This window comes from Haliotis rufescens, unplaced genomic scaffold (genome assembly GCF_023055435.1).
Source record: "Haliotis rufescens isolate VD_foot unplaced genomic scaffold, xgHalRufe1.0.p SCAF_21, whole genome shotgun sequence".
NCBI classification, from domain to species: domain Eukaryota; kingdom Metazoa; phylum Mollusca; class Gastropoda; order Lepetellida; family Haliotidae; genus Haliotis; species Haliotis rufescens.
Window position 1 is genome coordinate 9,886,411 of NW_025963902.1, and position 19,505 is coordinate 9,905,915.

At 39.5% G+C, this 19,505-nt stretch overlaps 1 long non-coding RNA gene across 1 annotated transcript in view; it reads left to right on the top strand.

Annotated features, from left to right (window-relative positions):
* Window positions 1-8,424: 8,424 nt before the first annotated feature.
* LOC124150809 overlaps window positions 8,425-19,505 on the top strand; it is an 84,590-nt gene continuing 73,509 nt past the window's right edge. The window contains exons 1-2 of the long non-coding RNA XR_007222597.1: window positions 8,425-8,445; window positions 9,623-9,726. This is a non-coding gene — a long non-coding RNA (uncharacterized LOC124150809). The remainder of the gene's footprint in view (window positions 8,446-9,622; window positions 9,727-19,505) is intronic.

Sequence of the window (19,505 nt, forward strand, 5' to 3'; positions counted from 1 at the left end):
TCGTGGTAAAAGCGTTCGCTCCTCGTGCCGAAAGTCCAGGTTCGATTCTCTGCATATCATAGGGAATCCCCCGCCGTGATATTGTTGGAATATTGCTAAGGCGGCGTAAAATCCGACTCACTCACAAACTTTCATAACTTACTGTGCCATTGCTAACCAAGGTTCTGCAGATGGCACCGGAGTATGTCAATACAATGACAATATTAATCAATATAACAAGTAAATCAATCAATAAAACAACTCAATCAAACAATTTAATAAAACAACTCAATCAGCTAACTCAATCAATCTACCAATCAATTAACTCAAACAATCTATCAATCAAACAATCAATCATGCTTTCTAAATGCAAGAAAATGGAAATCGAGTGACGGATGCTTGACTCATTGTAAGTCTTTGTACGCAATTGTATCGTTGCTAGTGGTACCAGTTACCAGTTTGGGCGAGACGAAGCATTGACGAAGCAAAGAGTTTAATCAGACGTCTCTTTGAGGGAGACTGGTATCACACCTGTGCTTGTCGTAAAAGGCGAGTAACGGGATCGGGTGGTCAGGCTCGCTGACTTGGTTGATGAATGTCATCGTTCCCAATTGCGTGGATCGATGCTCATGATGTCAATCACTGGATTGTCTGGTCCAGACTCGATTATTTACAGACCGTACGGCGTTAAACAACAAACAAACAAAACAAACAAACAAACCAGGCCAGCAGTTAGACGTATCAACGTATAATCGTAAATTCTCCTCGTATATCTTGTACGTGTGTAAACAGGGTGTGTTTGGTAACTTGAGTAGGAAGCACATGTGCACGAAGGGATGTTATTTCAGATGACAAATGAAAGAAGACAGAATGATTGTGACGCAAATCTAGCTAGTGACTGGTGGCTACACAGGGAGTTACCGATCCGTGAATTGAGAAGACTTGTGTTACGAAGCTCCTTCAAGTCGTTATCAATATCCGTAAATGCTTGTGATATTATTACCCACCCAAAGCCGAATATACATTTATTGTGCTTTCTTGACAACAAATGTTATAATTGGGATAACACTTTCTTAGTAAAGTACAGATGCTCGTACTTTTTAGGGTTGAGATAATAGACGTTGATGGTTGATTATCAATGGAAAAATTAAAGCCAAAACTTATCTTATGAATTATTGGGTAATGGGCAATGGACAATGGGCAAACGGGAGGCCGGGGTAATTAGCGCCAATTACCTGTTGGCTCCCCTTGTTACGTTTCCTCCTTTGCTATCTTTTTACTTTTGTTGTTCTTACAGGTACATATATATCTTCTCTGTCTCAATTAATTCACGTTAATTCACCTGATGAAGGAGTAAGTTTTTACTCCGAAACGTTGTGTTCCTCATAATAAAGACGTTGACATCCATACATTTTCATGTATCACTTCTTAATGCCTTCAAAGCCTCAATCTAGCTTTGTTTTAAAATGTGGAGATATTTGCGTGGAATATAATATGGTCATGCCTATAAACATTTGGGTCTTTGTCTACATGAGCATTTATACATAAATTTTGTAGCTAAGGAATATGCTAAATCTGCACGGATGAAGTACACTTTATAGCAAGCTGTGATCTTTATTCACACTTTAGGTATTCGCAATGGAGATCTGTAACTGAAGTTTATCGTAATTTTCCGCAACTGCGTGCGTGCGTTGTGATACGAGGGTTGGCGAACACGTAGTGAGATGATTGTGTCAGTAAGTTAAGTGCTTGAGGATGTGGCAGGTATGAGTATGGATACATGCAGACTTGGGGTTGGAGGACTGGATGTGCCTGTACTGATGTCTTTTGTTTCATTCACTTATAATGTGTTCTTTTACTCAATAAATGTTTTACGCACTTTAATGACTGAAAATGTGGTGTCTCAAAGGTCATACTGGCCGGGCAGTCTACATATCTACCCGAACTACGTAGCCATTTTTATGCTGTACAATTCTTCTTCTTCTTCTTCACACACACACACACACACACACACACACACACACACACACACACACACACACACACACACACACACACACACACACACAAGGTGGTGATGCTTTAATCTCTACACTGTGCCCTTGTTCGTGAGCCATTGTTTTATTCAGCAAACAGCCCAAACCCGAAACTCCACAATATATCCGATTACACTGACCCAAGCTGGCCCCAGCTGGATTTTCCCAAGCGTCAGTTCTCCATACGATACTGACACCCTTGTACGTCTCCACCCTTATTGTCTTTCTTTCGTTCGTTTCAAAATCCAGTTCCACTTTTTTACTTGCTCGAGTTGTTAAAATAACACTCGATACCCATTGTTTGGCGGATTAAAATATTCGCAGGACGACGACCTCACTTTTTGCTAGTTTGTTTTCATACGACACAGGGGGTCGTCGTCCTGCGAATGAACCTCCCAGACCATACAGAATAAATTTAAAAGGAATCCAGCTCAAGTCTAGAACGATTTGGCAAGCTCAGATTGCCTCAATTCTATCAATGGAAGTAAGCATATTTAATAAAACAATATTATTCTTGGTTGGCACATTGGGATTATATTTTGTAGATACGTATTTTTAACTACGAAAATGTTACTGACACCGGTACTGTCCCTGTTGAAGCTTCATGTATTTATAGCTCGAATAAGAATTTCGAATTATCGTCCATTGTTCGATGTCAATACATTGATGACAAGTGAGGATATCATATAGTAATCGTTGATGCCGCGCTACACTATAATACACATTATAATCAAGTTGACTAGTATGTACATTACTACAGTGAACATGTACCTGATCATGCCCTTCGTAATATCAAATACTAATATGTGATTGTGTGATGAATTTAACTGGATCATTGGTGACATGTGATATTAATATTCCATCAATTTCTTTCCTGGTTGGTCTATCCATGTCTACAAAATAAATTAAAAATTAAAAAGGAAGACAGAACAATTCTTAATTTCAGGCTAGAGCTGTGGAAATCTAGACTTTCCATATCATTGTAGCCTTGCGTTGGTCTCATTTTTTACTTTATTCTCTTGGGTCTACGTCACAGCTCATACCACACAATAACAAGACCAGTTTGCCCCGGGCCGGAGCTCCTGGATTTTGGTTATATCATCTAACATGGCCAACTCTGCTCTTAAGTAAACAAGAACATAATCAGCGAGTGGTCCTATCATCCCTATTTGACTGCTTATAAAAATCTTACATCTCTCCTCACAGCTGGTTAATATATATTTTTGCTGCTGAAAATTCGAAACAGAGTGATTGAGTTGGTACTACACATGTATACGGTTCCATTTTAAATGACTGCAGCGCTCCATTATGAAAACAAATTATTTTAACGCCGCTCTCAGCAGTATTCCAATGATATATGACGGCGGTCTGTTGTATATGAAATAAATGCAAATTGAATCTTGAATCTTGAAAGTTGTAGCTGTTCCACAAAGCAGTATCACATGCAGTATACAGTATATCAACTGCAATATACTGTATACAACATGCAGTATACAGTGTGTCGCGAGCTCCGCGTTGGGCTGGAGCACACATTTCCTGCCCCTCTCCCTTCGGCAAACACCTCATTGGGGGTGTAACGAGGTCACAGGTCAGGCGTGCACTCGTCAGTTGTCTTATACGGTCAAGAGTAAGATCTTCCGGAAGAACACTGCACTAGAGGAATGTTGATTGTTGATGAGGTACAACGTGTTTGGAACTGGGAGTTGAACACTAAGCACTTATAGAGAAGAGCTCACCATAAAACGTTATGGACTCGCGGACGGACTTGTGTTTTCAATTCAAGACGTACATGTATCAGGTTGAACTTCTACGACAGATATAACTTGGTTACCGCCCCCTAACTGTTACATTAACTTCACTTAACGCCTCTTATACATATTTGTGATGGGGCGACAATGCGACAACGAGACATATTTTGACATTGAAAAATGTCGCGTTACGGCATTGTCGCCCTTTTGTAAAAAATTGATAAAGATTATTCAAAGAGCGACAATGCGTCAACGCGACAATGCGACAAATGACCAAAATGTCGCGTTGTCGAATTGTCACGCTTTGGTTAATTTTGACACGTTTTGCTTGTTTTTGTAAGGTTCTATAGTGATCCGTGCAAATAAAACTGAGTTATGAAATAGAAGTTTAACATGCCAATTAAAAGATAAAGTGTAAAAATGCGCTGATGAATTCATCTGCATGCCGAGTCTATACGCTGTTATTAACAATAATGCTGTGATTTGTCAAAGGTATGACATGTATTACCTGTAAGAACCTATTGTTTATACTCGTCCATGTTTCTGACGGACAGTATAATTTACATGCTCGGTAATAGTGAGGACGGGCATCATTGTGTGTTTCCGTGCTTTGAACAATTGACTTGTCCTTGCATGTGTTTGTGATGGGTGCCACCTGTGTGGCAGAATACGCTCACCTTTTCGCGAACACCCGTTGGAGGGCCTGAACCTGAAATTCTGTTCAAAGTGGTGTTTAATGCGATCACCGTAGTGTGTTACTGCAACCGTCCAAATGTTGTGTAGTGATGTTATGTAATATGTAAAATAATGCATATTCAATTATCCAATTTGATTAGAATATACTTGCGTCAGTGTATTTTATTAACGCCCCAAACCGTATTTGTTAAACACATATAATAACAGATCATATACACGCATGGTGCCTTACTATTAGCTTTAATAGGCCATTCCGGAATAAAATAGTTCCCTCGAAAGCGAGGAACATCTATTTTAGTTTGTTTACAAGAAATATATTCCAAACAATATCTTCATCAGATGAGAAGGTCTGTTAAGAACTACCTCAGTAAGTCAATCACAATGACAGAGCGTCGTAATACATTTACATCAAGTACAAGACGTTAAAATGGCCGACACGATAAACGTGACGGGAGATATTTCCGAAGTAGTTAATTAACCTGTGGCGATTTCAAGCCTTTGTCATCACTGATCAATTGGCCGATCATTGAAAGGTGATTGTAAAGATGTGTCAAATAGATACTAAGGTAAATTCATAGATTGCTGTAGATTGTCACTACGATAGTTTGGATTTTTGTTGTTTTTTCTCTAGGATGGGTTGTAGCGAGGGTATCCTTGAACGGTCATGCAACCAAACTCTATGACTTATCCCAGAGTATGCTAAGACGCTACGTTCAAAATTAAAGGGTCTAAATGATGAGAAACAACGCTTCTGTATGAATTCGTTGTAGGGAATTCCCAGGGTTTTCCCCAGGAATGTGGAAGTAGTCAGTGTTTACGTCATTTCAAGAAAACAGTCACGTGAAAAACGTCATGTGACCCACCTCTCATCCTATGGAAAAGCCGTATATCGTGTAAACTTCACATTACAAAATTAGTTACTGTTATAACCAAATGAAACACAACCCATTATCCGATAGAGGTAACTGTGCATAGCGGAGAGATATGTTATCTCAATAAACTTGGTAACATGGTTTGGTTTCACTTCTTGGCGCGTGTCTGAATTCCATTAACATGTTACATATCCTAAAACTGGCTTATCAGCAAATGTCGCTGCACTGCGCGCGACAGATACTAGATCAAGGCATGCCAGAAATACGAAACCTAATGCTTCCGAAAGGAAGCCTTAGGAATCACGTGCGTCGGGGGACCAGCACCATCTGATTGGCCGTTAACAGTTGTACAAGGCGGAGCAAAAAGCATTGTTTTTCCGTTCATTTTACGCTTGAAAAACTCGACGCTTTTCCGGACACTTTCTAGACGCTAACCAATTAATCAATTTTAATTAATTTTTAGTCGTTTTTCCGTCCAATGATCATATAGGGTAAAAAACGACGTTGTCGTGTTTGCAGTGTAAAACAATCAGATGCATCGAACAATCGGATAAGTCAAATTTATTCTCAGATTCTGTTTAGTTCAACAACAACATTGATCAACTGTACTGGGAAACACTTGTTTATCAAGGGGTTGTGTAATAGGGGTCACGAAATGTTAAACTCTAAGACACGTGGGATTCGAAATATAAGAAGTGTTGGTCGTGAGGAGTCAACTCTGTGGGTCGGGTATGGAATACTGTAAGGGACATTCTCGCGATCTCGCATTCTCGCGATCTCGACCTTAGGAAACGAGGTAAATATGCCCAAAACACGAGAATGCGAGATCGCGAGAACGCGAGATTTGGCCAAAATCTCGCGTTCTCGCGATCTCGCATTCTCGTGTTTTGGGCATATTTACCTCGTTTCCTAAGGTCGAGATCGCGAGAATGCGAGATCGCGAAAATGTCCCTTACAGTATTCCATAGTCGGGTGACTTTACTTACAGTAGTGTTTCATCGTAAGACTTCACATAAACTACACTACCGTGGATTAATAATCCCCTCTCTTGTGACTGATGAGGATGTCAGTCGTAAAGATCCCGGATGCTGGCGGAGATAACATCACTTTCCTGGAAGTGGATGGTCATTTGTACCCAAATGCCGACTTTGGTTACCCCGTTGACGTTGCTGTCAAAGGCATGCGCGACCTCCCCATCAGAGAGGATGACGTCTTTGTCTCCGCGTATCCTAAATGTGGTAAGCACTCGAGAAATAGCTTCTTCTTTTTATCCCTTGCTAAGAATTCTTTTTGAGGCAGAAGATTGTTTCAATCCTTCAAGACAATCAATTATCGTATCTGATTGGAGCAGTCACAGATTCGTGTGAGTGGATTTAAGTTTAAGGGCATCTAGCAAGTCCAGTGAACATCTCGTTTCTGTGGGAACATGAAGGATTTTTTAGCATGTGTGTCTATATCGTTCTTACAGCTATGACAAACAATTAAAACCGAAACAAATATTATTCAGCATCTGGACAATGAACTTAACAATTGTACGATAATTCTTCCATGTATCATTGTTCCTCCCCGACACGGGGCGATGGGGTAGCCTCGTGGTTAACGCGTTCGCCCGTCACGCCTATATGGTCGGATTCGATTCCCACATGGATACAATGTGTAAAGTCCATTTCTGGTGTCCCCCGCCGTGATATTGCTGTTAGATTGCCAAAAGCAGCGTAAGATAATACTCACTTACTCATTCCTCCCCGACACTGGGGGTCACGGGTGGCCCGGTAGGCCCGGGTGGCCCAGTCGCCTAAGGCGCCGCGATTCGCTGTGCAGAGTTGCGTCCCTTGGGCTCGCCAGAAACCTATGATTGATGGTTCGAATCCCGGTTCGCCCCGATAATGTTTCTAGGTTTGTCAGCACCATACCCGTGGTCGTGGGTTTCACCGAAGTGGTAAACGTCTAAGACCTGCATCACCTCGTGCTTTCCTCCCACATTAAGCTGACTCGCCGTGATATAACTGAAATACTGTTAAATGAGGCGTTAAAACCAACTCACTCACTCCCCGACACCGAATGCTAAGCCAACCTTTGTTCCTCTGTTTTCACGTTATTTGCAATGATTTGCGTGATGACACATGTGCTGGGCAGAAATTAAACCATCAACAATAGGAGTGAGTTTGTGACTTTAGCAATATTTCAGCCATATCACGTGGTATGGGTGACTTCTGTTTCAGTATTTGAGTTGAAATACAGCGGCTTGATGTGATATGTGGCATTTTACCACTTTGGCGAAACCTACGAGCATTGGGTAGTGGTGCTGACAGCAGAAGGTTGAATTAGAACCAACGATCTGCGGATCCTGACACATATACGGTTCAGTGAGTGAGTGAGTGAGTATGGTTTAACGCCGCTTTTAGCAATATTCCAGCAATATCACGGCGGGGGACACCAGAAATGAGCTTCACACATAGTACCCATGTCGGGAATCGACCCCGGGTCTTCGGCGTGACGAGCGAACGCTTTAACCACTAGGCTACCCGACCGCCCCCCTATACCAGACTACCTTTTGTTTATCATTGTTCCTCCCAACGCGTTGTGTGCAATCATATATATGTGATGAAACACGTATTGGTTTTACGCTGCTGTTTATCAATGTCCGAGTAATATCATGACAGCGGACATCAGGAAAGGGCTTCACTCATTGTACCCACGTGTGGAGTCGACCCCGGGTCTCTGTATGAGATTCACTTTAGCCACCAGGCTACTCTACCTCGCTTCGAAATACAAACTCTTGTGTTGTTTCAGGCACTCACTGGGTGTGGGAAATGGTCCGACTTCTTCTGTCAAGCGACACGGAGACTGTTATAAATAAGGAGAGATTTATGTTGGAGTTCTTCGGAAATGACGTCTTAGAGAAGTTCCCGTCCCCTCGAGTTTTAAACACACATTGCCTTGTCGAGGAGCTGCCGCGTGGTGTGTTTGAGAAAAAGTGCAAAATCATCTACATTCTTCGAAACCCCAAGGACATGGCAGTGTCGTTCTACCACCACCACAAGAAAATTACTGATGTTTATGAATATCATGGGAAATGGGAAAATTACCTCCCTTTACTGCTGGATGGGAAAGGTAAGAGATATTTAGAATGAGTGAGTGAATGCTGTTTTATGCCACTGGCACCTAATTGTACAGATAGACAAACTGTTGACAAACAGTACGAACAGCGACGCACGCTGTCTGGGTCCAGAAAACGTTCTTAGATGACCGTAAAGCTTCGTTAGGAAATGGTCTATATTTGTAACTATTGTAGCAATAAGATATCGTAAGACTCCCCCGTGAAGTCATAAGGAAACACTCACAAATGAGTTCTGTCAGAGATGCGACAGGTATCGTAGCTTTATACAATATATAACAATTTGGAGAGAGTTTCGAAAAATGCATCTTTATCATACGAGTATATTTGAACGTAAGTTGTTAAGACTAATCTGAACAAGGATTGTTTCAGAAATCTAGACCCCGGTCACAATAACCATCGACAACTAAGCCATGCATATGCAATGTAACATCAGCATCGTTTTTCATCGGCCCCCACGTCAAGCATTGGGGTCTTGAGACTTTTTCTGTCCGAAATCCTTGAGGGAGTGAGATATGTGTCCTTTGATGAACATAATGCTAGTTTCGCAAATCGATTTCGCCAGAGATGTAATTCAGGACACACAGTGAGTGGAGTCGTGGACATCCACGAATATGTAGTGGGTAATTCCTGTTGAATATGATTTGTCAAAATGGCTTTGTTTTAATGGCTATAACGACACCAAGAACATTTTTCTTTTAACAAGTCCATTACTGCTGTGTCACATTACAATCTTGGAATGGCCACATATAAGGTTTATTTTACCAGGTAACTATATATTTACAAAGTAAGTATGTTATGAGGAAGGTTATTATTATAATGTTGTTTGCGGTTTTTAGTTTATTATGCAAAGATCTTGTTGTTTTTTCAAGACGATTTTTCATTTGATTGACATCGAGCAATGATATCGAGTTTAAATGTTTTGTTCTGGTTGGTAAATATTACGTTTGATGATAGTTGTAAGATAAAAAATTCACGCTCAGCAAGAAGCCAGAATGCTGCTGTTATAAAGTTTAGTATATATGCTTGCGGAGGAGTCGTAACGGCGTAAACATACCAACTGAGCGAACCTCAAGAAGGGATCCACGGTATTTCTCGAAATGGAATCGAGATAGAATACAACAGATAAGATGAGTTTTACAAACCTCTAATATTTCACTGTCCACAATTCAGTTGACTTCGGGTCGTTTTTCACATACCTGAAGGACTGGGCTGCCATTGGGACAACCCATCCCGACTTGCCGATCTTGACCCTGGTGTATGAAGATCTAAAAGAGGTAACAGTTCTTCAGCTTGACGTGGCTCGTACGTGCTCTATTTGTAATTGCATTGTGCAAATTCCATTGGGGTTTATGTGGTAGTGAATGGGAGATACACTGGTATGTCATTAAGTAATTTTTTAAGATGCTTTTAACTCCAGCGTTTATGTTTTCGCTACATTAATGAGGGGGAGCCATGTTATATGGTTGCACTTGATTCGTAGACCGACGCTAAGACGAGAGTGATTGTAGTCGACACCATTGCGAATGTCAAAGTTAGCTGAATGTTGTTTTTGCCCTTAATTAATATAATAACCCTCCCCAAAACCCGCATGTCCTTCAAACAGCACTTCATGTGTATCATCCCACATGGCTACTAATTGTTATGACTCCTGATCTGCAAACGCTGAAAATACATCAACACATTCTGAGGTTGACTGTGTGTTAAAATAGGTAATACGAATCAAAGTAAGTTAATTAAACGTGAAATAAGACCAGTAAATATTTCGCATATTGTTGCATATATAAATACCATTGACAGACTAAACACTTTATCTTGCATAATTCAATATTGCCATCTTTTCAGGATATTTAGGGATATCCAAGTTCCCTGTTAATGATATGGGATGGTTTTACTTGCAACAAGGTTCATGTTATTCCACTTCGGTCGGGATATCCAAGTTCTCTGTTAATGATATGGAATTGTTTTACTTGCAACAAGGTTCATGCTTTACCACTTCGGTCAGGCTATCCAAGTTCCCTGTTAATGATATGGGATGGTTTTACTTGCAACAAGGTTCATGTTATTCCACTTCGGTCGGGATATCCAAGTTCTCTGTTAATGATATGGGATGGTTTTATTTGCAACAAGGTCCATGTTATTCGACTTCGGTCAGGCTATCCAAGTTCCCTGTTAATGATATGGGATGGTTTTACTTGCAACAAGGTTCATGTTATTCCACTTCGGTCGGGATATCCAAGTTCTCTGTTAATGATATGGGATGGTTTTATTGGCAACAAGGTCCATGTTATTCCACTTCGGTTGGGATATCCAAGTTCCCTGTTAATGATATGGGATGGTTTTACTTGCAACAAGGTTCATGTTATTCCACTTCGGTTGGGATATCCAAGTTCTCTGTTAATGATATGGGATGGTTTTATTTGCAACAAGGTTCATGTTATTCCACTTCGGTTGGGATATCACTGCAAACACGAAAACGTCGTTTTTTCGTATATGGTCATTTGACGGAAAAACGACGTTATTTGGACGCTTTCAAACCATCGTTTTTCCGTCAAATAACGTCGTTATTTGACATCGGAATTTACTGGGAGAGAACGATATCACCAAGCACCTCCCTTTCTTGATTGACATTGTCAATCAAGCAACAGCGTCTAACGGTTTTCCTACTTCTCAGATTTCATTGGTCAGTTCTCGCGTGTTAGATTACAGATCCGAGTTTGACGATGTACTCGAAGCGCTTAGCGGAAGTACTGAAATCAATCGTTCTGCGCATGCGGATTGCTTAATGCTTTGTCCAAATGTTCCGTTCTGTGCATGCGCGATTTCGCGTATTATTTCCACTATGTCACCACTATTTGACAATGATTCATAAACACAGTCTCGTGATAAGTTCGGAATCGTACAAAGTCGCTTTAATTTATGGCACATCCCTGATCGGCACGCATTTCCCATTAAGTTATACAATGATAACGGTAATAATTTTAGTCAAAATAATCAGGAAAGCGCAAGGCTCGAAAGTTATATAATCGTCAAATACGCAAACGAATATCAACCGGCTTTTAAAACTTACAAGGTGATCTTGGTGTAAATTGCCAGATATTATATGCATATACGTTTTCCCGATATTGCTTATTTTAATATTCATTAATAGTTTTAAGGTTCGTCCGCCTGATTGACGGGATTCAACTTTCTCATTTGTACATGACACTTTAGCAGTGTCCTGTTACTGTAAACAGATTAGTTTCAAATTCCATACTGGTGATGTCTTTCCAGACTAATGCTTAGTCTCCAAAACTGTATAGTTTTGAAAGAAACAAGTTACTCCATTTAAATTGAAGAGGAGCACCAGTTATATGGGAGATTGCGAGATGAACCTATTTTATGGATATCAAAGCTGCCACCCAAACCAATCCAAACGGGACCCGAAAGCTTATTGCATGCTATATAGTCACATGGAAGTGCACCAGAATTATACATTGTATTCCGGACGATTGTGTTCTTTCATTTACTTTTCAGATATACATTAACGCATGTTACCGTTCTAAAGTCATACTCTTATATAACCTTATATTGTTCATAGTATCAAAGTTTAATCAACAATATCAAGAGCAGCAATTTAAACTACTGAAACACAAAAAAACCAAGGCTGTTATCAAGCGCTAGTGCAGGCCTGATGCATCGTAAAAAAAAAGGTGTCGGTCAAATGTAACCCCTAGGAACTTAGCTTCTTTTTGGTATGTAATTTCTTTGTCATTAAGGTGAAGTTTGGGTGTGTAATTTTGCATATATTGTTTTTTTATGAGCATGCCAATGGTCTTTTTGGTGTTGATTTGGAATCCCCAGTTGGAAGCCCATTTTTTTATATTGTTTAAAGCAGATTGCATTCTGGTTTTTAATAAATTGATGGACGCCGATCGAGGAGGTCCAAAGGGAAACGTCATCTGCGAGTTTGCTGTGGTATTTCTTTCTTTATTTTTGGAATCTGAGAAGATGTCATTTATCATAAAATTGAATAGTGTTGGCGATAAGATGCTTCCTTGTGGAGTACCGTTTTCAATGGGGTGTGTGTCGGATAGGGTTTGATGGGATTTAACGGTGATGTGTCTGTCTGTCTGTTAGGAAAGAGTGAATGAAGTTAAGTATTCTCCCATTGATATGATTATTTTCAAGTTTTTTAAGGAGGCCGTTATGCCAAACCATGTCGAAACCATATTTGGTTGTAGAGTTGTAGTAATAATTGTTGTATTTGAGGTGTGATTGTATTTAGTATTATGTAACGTATGTTATCGAGTCCTGTGGCTGCGGCTGTATTTTGTTATGAAGTGCATGTAGAAGTTCATGTATATTAATGGTTTTATTGAAGGGAAGATGGGCTAAGTCGGGGCGCTTTACGTGTGTGTGTGCTTTTTGATTGTCTCTTGGAATGGGGGGGGGGGGGGGGGAGTAGTTGGCGGTGCTGCTGGTCTTGGCAAAGTGGATAGCTATATGATTGGCTTTATCTTTATTGGATGGGCAGTTTTTGAAGATTTTCGAAATGTCCCTTTTAGTCATTTAAGTTTGTTCCAGATTTTTCTTGAATTATTTTCGCCAATTTTTAGGGTATTGCAGAAGAGCTGCCAGTGTTTTTTCCTGGCCGTTTTAATAAGCTGTTTAGTATGGTTTCTGAGATGAATGAAATCAGGTTTTTTTGTTTTATCCCGTTTACTTCTATTTAGAGCTCTTTTTCTTAATTTTCTAGAGTTTTGGATGTCGTCGTTCCACCAGGGGACTGGGTTGTGGGAAGGGGCGGGTTTGGTTGTGGGTATGCATTGGCTTGCGATATCGAATAGTGTGTTGGTAAGGTTGGTTTTGAATGTGTCTATGTTGCTGTTTTGTATTTTTGGGGGGTCGGTCTGGTTGCATAGTTTTGTAAAGAGTTGCCAATTGGCTTTTTGAAAATTGAATTTTATTTGCTGGGTGGTTTCTAAAGGGGGTTCGTTAGTGAGTGAAGGGGGATTTAGAGAGAATTTGGTTTGTCAAATGTCATCATGATGGACTCTAGTTATATACTATAGTGTTAATCCACAATAAAGTGTGTAAACCCAATTTAAGGTTCAAACTACTCTCAGCCCGACAACTTGTAAGTTGCTTTTCCTGCATACACATGAAACCTTTTGATCTTAAACAGTGTATCATTGTGATTTCCAAAACCAGTTAATTTCAATAAAGTGACGGGTCTTTTTTATTATAATCTTCTTTATCTACAAATAAGTTGTTTTCATTAGGTACATCTGTAACTATTTAATCTTCCCAAAGTACCCTTCCTTGCCTTTCTAAAACAACATCGAAAAGAAGCTAATGAGTCTTCTTAATTACAGGAGGACTAAACCATTATAACAATAGGTAAACTCAATCAGCCATGACAACTCTCTGTAGATGTTTTGGCATGTAGACGTTTTGGCATGTAGAAGTTTTGGGAGTGAACCGAGACAATAGCTCAATTTGACTCAACTTGTGTGTCGCTCTCGCGTTAGATTTGCTAACGAACCAATTTAGGTCGGATTTAGTGCACAATGCGTTTAAGCTCCCATGTCTAATCCTTATGAAAACACATTAAGGGTTTAAAACAACACAGTAATCCATATCATGTTTCACATCACCACGAAATATGACACATTAATAAGATATATTTCTTCTTTTAATAACAAAATAAGATAATAAAAAGTGTTTTTTTATTCACAAAACACACCATCAACAATGTCACAACAATGTATCATTTTACATTACTCCAAGTGAAGCGATGGTCGGCATACTCCATTCTGGATACGGCACCATCCATCAGTCGTGCTCTAGTTGTTAGTTCTTGGACCGTCGTTGCCGAAGTGGTTCGAAAGATGTCGCCAGTTGTCTCCAGTGGAGTAACCAAGGACCTTCAATCGAAACTCGTGCAGGACATGTCTTTTCAAGACACAGCCAAGACTGCCACGTGTCTCTCTCCTTATTGCAACGGAACATAAATCCATGAAAACAAAGAATCCTACCTCCAAGATGGGATGGTATGAATTTGATGTCAACTTGAGCGTTTGCCATTTTGCAAGTAACTTCTCGCTTTTTAATAATGCTCATTTAATTAATTAAGATTGACACTGATTGAACATGCTACTATGATTGGCATGATTACCAAATCATAATTAATTACTGAGATGTGTGGTCATGGAGAACATACTAATCCTATGTTAAAACATACTATTCCTCTACGTAAACAGATTAAAACTTCAAAGCGTTACCGCATGTCGCTGACAAATAAGTCAGGTGTGACAGTTATCACATTATAAAGATTTGATACATGCCGACTGACACTCTTAGTGGGTCAGTGTTAAGACAACAGATCAATACACACGCTTCCTATTCAGTATGTACGTATGATTACATGGCTGTGTGTATGCATGGTATGTATGGCTGTATGTATGATTAAATGTATGTAAATTATGTATGTGTATTTATGTGTGTGCGTGCGTGTGTGTAAATGTATGTAAGCCTAAACGCTTCGGTCGTTTGAAGACAGAAGGCAGAGGTATTCCCGGGACAGAAGCCTACTCTCGCAGAGCTCACTAGAGCTGAAACTTCTCTCGCAGAATTTTGCACGATGGACCTAAGTAGCCCATGGCCTAATATTTTTTATTATTCAACCCGACCTACCCCGTCGATGTAATACAGGACTGTGATGTTGATGTAAAACCTAAAACTTGATGATGATGATAATATATGAATGTTAATGCAACAAGCGACGCGTGTGAAGATATATTGAATACGTTTGACACATTCACCTATTTCTACACCTTTTTAACGGTAAAATTAGATACACTTAAACGTAAGTAGCATATAACCGTTGAAATTAAAAGGTCTACAAGAAAATGTATTTCTTATAGTAGAAGGTCCATAAGGGTATTTAGTATTTCGTTATGAAAAAATAGTTCTCTTGATATTCAATATTGGACATTTCCCCACACCCCACTTTTTATTTGTTTATGGTAAAAGTTAATAAGAGGAGGTTTGGTGGGGGACTAGTGGTATCTTTTCAGAGGGTGTTATTCTGGCATTACCCACTATTTACTGGAGGATATTGGAAATGAATATACTGTAGACTGTCATGTTGTCTGACTACAGATAGGATTTGTTATCTTAACAGTCACTGGGGGTTTCACATTAGAGGTGATTTGTACAATTGCCCAAATGATCCTGCTGAGTATTGGTGCTTAGTGATGTCAAATGGAATATTTTATTATCAGAGGAAATTGGTAGTGAAAACTTAATACCATCTATACAGTATATCTTCAGGATTTTTAGCCCTTTCTTTCTCTGTGTGTAATTCTGATTGAAAGGAGTCACTCAACCAGTTCATGCATTCCATGGTAAAAAAAAATCAGACTTTGTTAGAATCCGTGTTTATCTCCGACAACTTCCCACTGGTGACATTGTAGCGAACTTGAGAAGTGGAAATGATTTTGTATATTCATATTATTATAATCTGTCAAACTATACATAAATGTGTGTGTGTCATAAAATTCAAAGGGACTGTTCCCTACACTCATCAATATCATAATGAATGAACATTAGTGTATTGTGTGGATTATATAAAGCTCTCACTAAGTATATGTTTTACATGCATGACAGATGGGATTAAGGGAGAAAGGAAATATTTTCTTGAACGTTTCCAATAACTAGTGGAGGAAATTGGAAATGGCTGAACCTGTAGATAGCGTCAAATCCGTGATGGATTTGACAGATCTCACAGGGTAACATTCAACAGGCTCTTTACCTTGTGATCATGTTAACAGTTTAGAAAAAGGGAAGATATTTGAAGTGAACTACATTTAAAAATGAGAGAAGAAATTAATTGTCAATGTTTTTTATCATAAAAACTCTCTGGTCAGTAAACAACAGTTGTTATTTTAGTACTTTGAAGAGGAATCCCAAACCTTGTCTTACTCTATTGTGATATATAATGTCAAAGTGAAAGCAAAAAAACCATTAACGTGTAACACAGCATTTTCAATGGACTTGTTTATTTGCTATTTTGATATACATGTGTTCAGATTGATTGAAAAATATACAATATCAACTATAAATTTCTTCCGTGTGTGAATACGTGTAATACTTGCATATTGGCTCCCCAGTTCTCATAATGCTTCATATGAAAGCAAAATTGTGTGTTTGATTAACATCATCTCTTATGTCAGTGACTGATTTAAACCACAGCCAGTGTCCCAACGCTCGTAAATGTTTCGCCCTCGCGATCTAACGTTATAACATTTCAGGTCATAGACATCCTCTGATACACAGCAGATGCGTTCTGGTCGTATTACCTTTCGGCTCCATTGTCTGTACTGTCTTAAAATTGAGTTTATTAGTCTTAGGATGTTACGTCTAGTACACACAAACAAGACCGTTTAGCCTATATAAGGAATGTAGCAGGCAGTGGATCTACCAGTTGGCTAACTTACTGTTGGTAATATCCGTTTTCTTTTAGCAAATAAGAGGATAGTTAGTAACAAAATATACGATATACAACGCATATTTGCACAACTATCACCAAACCATTCGACACTGACACCGCATCAAACCCCGCGGTAGACTGGACACAGTTATGTGCTCACCGATTAGATAAACACCTACCGACAGGGTGGGGATTGTGGTTCAAAGCGAAACAGACCCTGTCTGTTGTCTAATAAATGCTGGGCGGCGCCTTTGATCCTGCCTCTAACCATGCATGAAGTAGGAGTAAACAATGACCAGGATGGCCTTGAAATAAACAAGATTCTTTCTTGTTGAATGTCAAGGTACCAATTCATCGGTCACGTGGTTTTCTCTGAAATCCACGGGCATAGTTTCTGTCAAACATAAGAACGTAATCAGGGCGGCCAGCTTTGACTTGTCGTGTGCCTTAAAGTGAGTTTAAACATGTCAAAAGCGATTGACCCTACAATATAGGGTCATTTACTCCAACGTTCTAACTTTCAATCGTCTTAACAGGACCATATCGTTTGTTATATATCGACTGCCTGTCTCTATGTCTTAAGTTGTTAATCGGTAACTGCGGTCCAGATTTATTTTATTTATTCATCTATTTTTGCAAACTTGACTGATTTGTTTACACAATAAAAAATCTAATTGATCATGCACTACTGAGGCAGTCAAGCACCTGTATAAGAAATATAAAAGCAGCCATGTTACATGTAGTCCCAAAAGCTGACAATTATTTCGCCACAACATTACTGAAAAAATGCTGATGTGACGTGACATATAAACTTACCCACAGACAATACATTTTTTCCAGAGAGTGTAGCACAATTTTATCAAAGTTTTATTGACAATTTGAAAAAGTATAATAATATAACAGTGCGAAAATCATAATGTTTTTCTTCAAGTTTTATCAAAATCAAATATATTCTACTACTTTAAGTTACACATTCCCAAGCCAGTAAAAGCTACATAGTTTACAGGACGTTTATCATAATACGTAACGCTTGGAGATGCAAGCTGTCGAAACCAGTCAAACGAGCTGGCAGATGCTAATCAGCTAGCGCTATTGAAATTCTAGACCCGGCTGACCAGATTCAGACACAACTGACCAGCCAATAAACAATTAACTAAGCAAATCAGCACATCAAAACTTGCATAATTTGACCAACATTTGAGAAGCCATTGTTATCAATTCCATGTATTGAAATTCTAGAGCCGATTGACCAGTTTCAAACACAGCCGACCAGCCTATAAACAATTAACTAAGCAAGTCAGCACATCAAAACTTTCAAAATTTGACCACCATGTGGGAAACCATTGTTATCAATTCCAAACTGGACAGATGGGTAGTGACATGCTTTCAAACGTGGACTGGAGGTCTCGGGTATAAATGCAGGGGTATCTTGGCATAGGGTCATTCCTGAATTTCGCCTGAGAACCTCTCTGTCTGTTTTTGAAGGCGTGGAGATCCCGGAGTTAATTCCCCGTAACAATTCTAGGCATAAACGGTCCCTAAAAAGGACGGTTTCAATAATATGAATAATAAATTCATCATCACTTTTCAAGTTTACAAAAATGTCTCCAGCTGGAAGATGTCACAGATAAACAAGGATTCTAACTGAGTTTGATCGTCACAGGTTTATCTCCAATTTGCCAGCACAATGCAGAGGATTAACAGTTACTGTGAGTGAGCATGGTTTTACGCCGCTTTTAGCAGTTACTGTGTTTATACAATTCCCACAGATATCATGCCAAAAACGCTCACAGTAGTTAGTGAGTAACTATATCACAACCTTTGAAAGCTAACATGTGAATAAACTCAGTTCACTGAAACTTAAATAATTAAGGCACTTGCAGTGACCAGTTAACAGGTAATCAGTGAGATATTATATAAATACTGGGAATGCCAAACAACTTCATTGTAAATAGACAACTGCACTTGTGAATGGTCAAAGTTTTAAATACCGAGTGAAACAAAGATGAGGTGCCAACTTACACTGGAAATGCTGTATGCTGCATGTCCAGCCTGCATCAACACCTCTAGTGATCTATTCGTGATTCCGAGCCTTGCGCATAACCATTATCATGACCTGGTTGAGTGACTTCCTTCAATCAACGTGAAAGGATTACCCACAGCGAAAGAAAGGATTAAAATCCTAAAGATATCCTATCCAAATGGTATAAGTACTCACAACCAATTTCCTCTAATAGTAAACTGTCACCTTTGGTATCCCCAACAACACTCACCATGGTCATTGGGCAAATGTAAAAATCACAAACCCTAACGAGATTCTGTCTATATGGTCACACCCGGTGATTGTGAAGATCTAAAATTCTATCAACAGTTTGTTTGTTTGCTGTTTAACGCCGCACTCAGCAATATGCCAGCTATATGAAGGCGGTTTGTAAATAATCGAGTCTGGACCAGACAATCCAGTGATTGACATCATGTGCATCGATCCACGCAATTGGGATACGATGACATGCATCAACCAAGTCGGCGAGCCTGACCACCCGATCCCGTTAGTCGCCTCTTACGACAAGCATGGGTTGC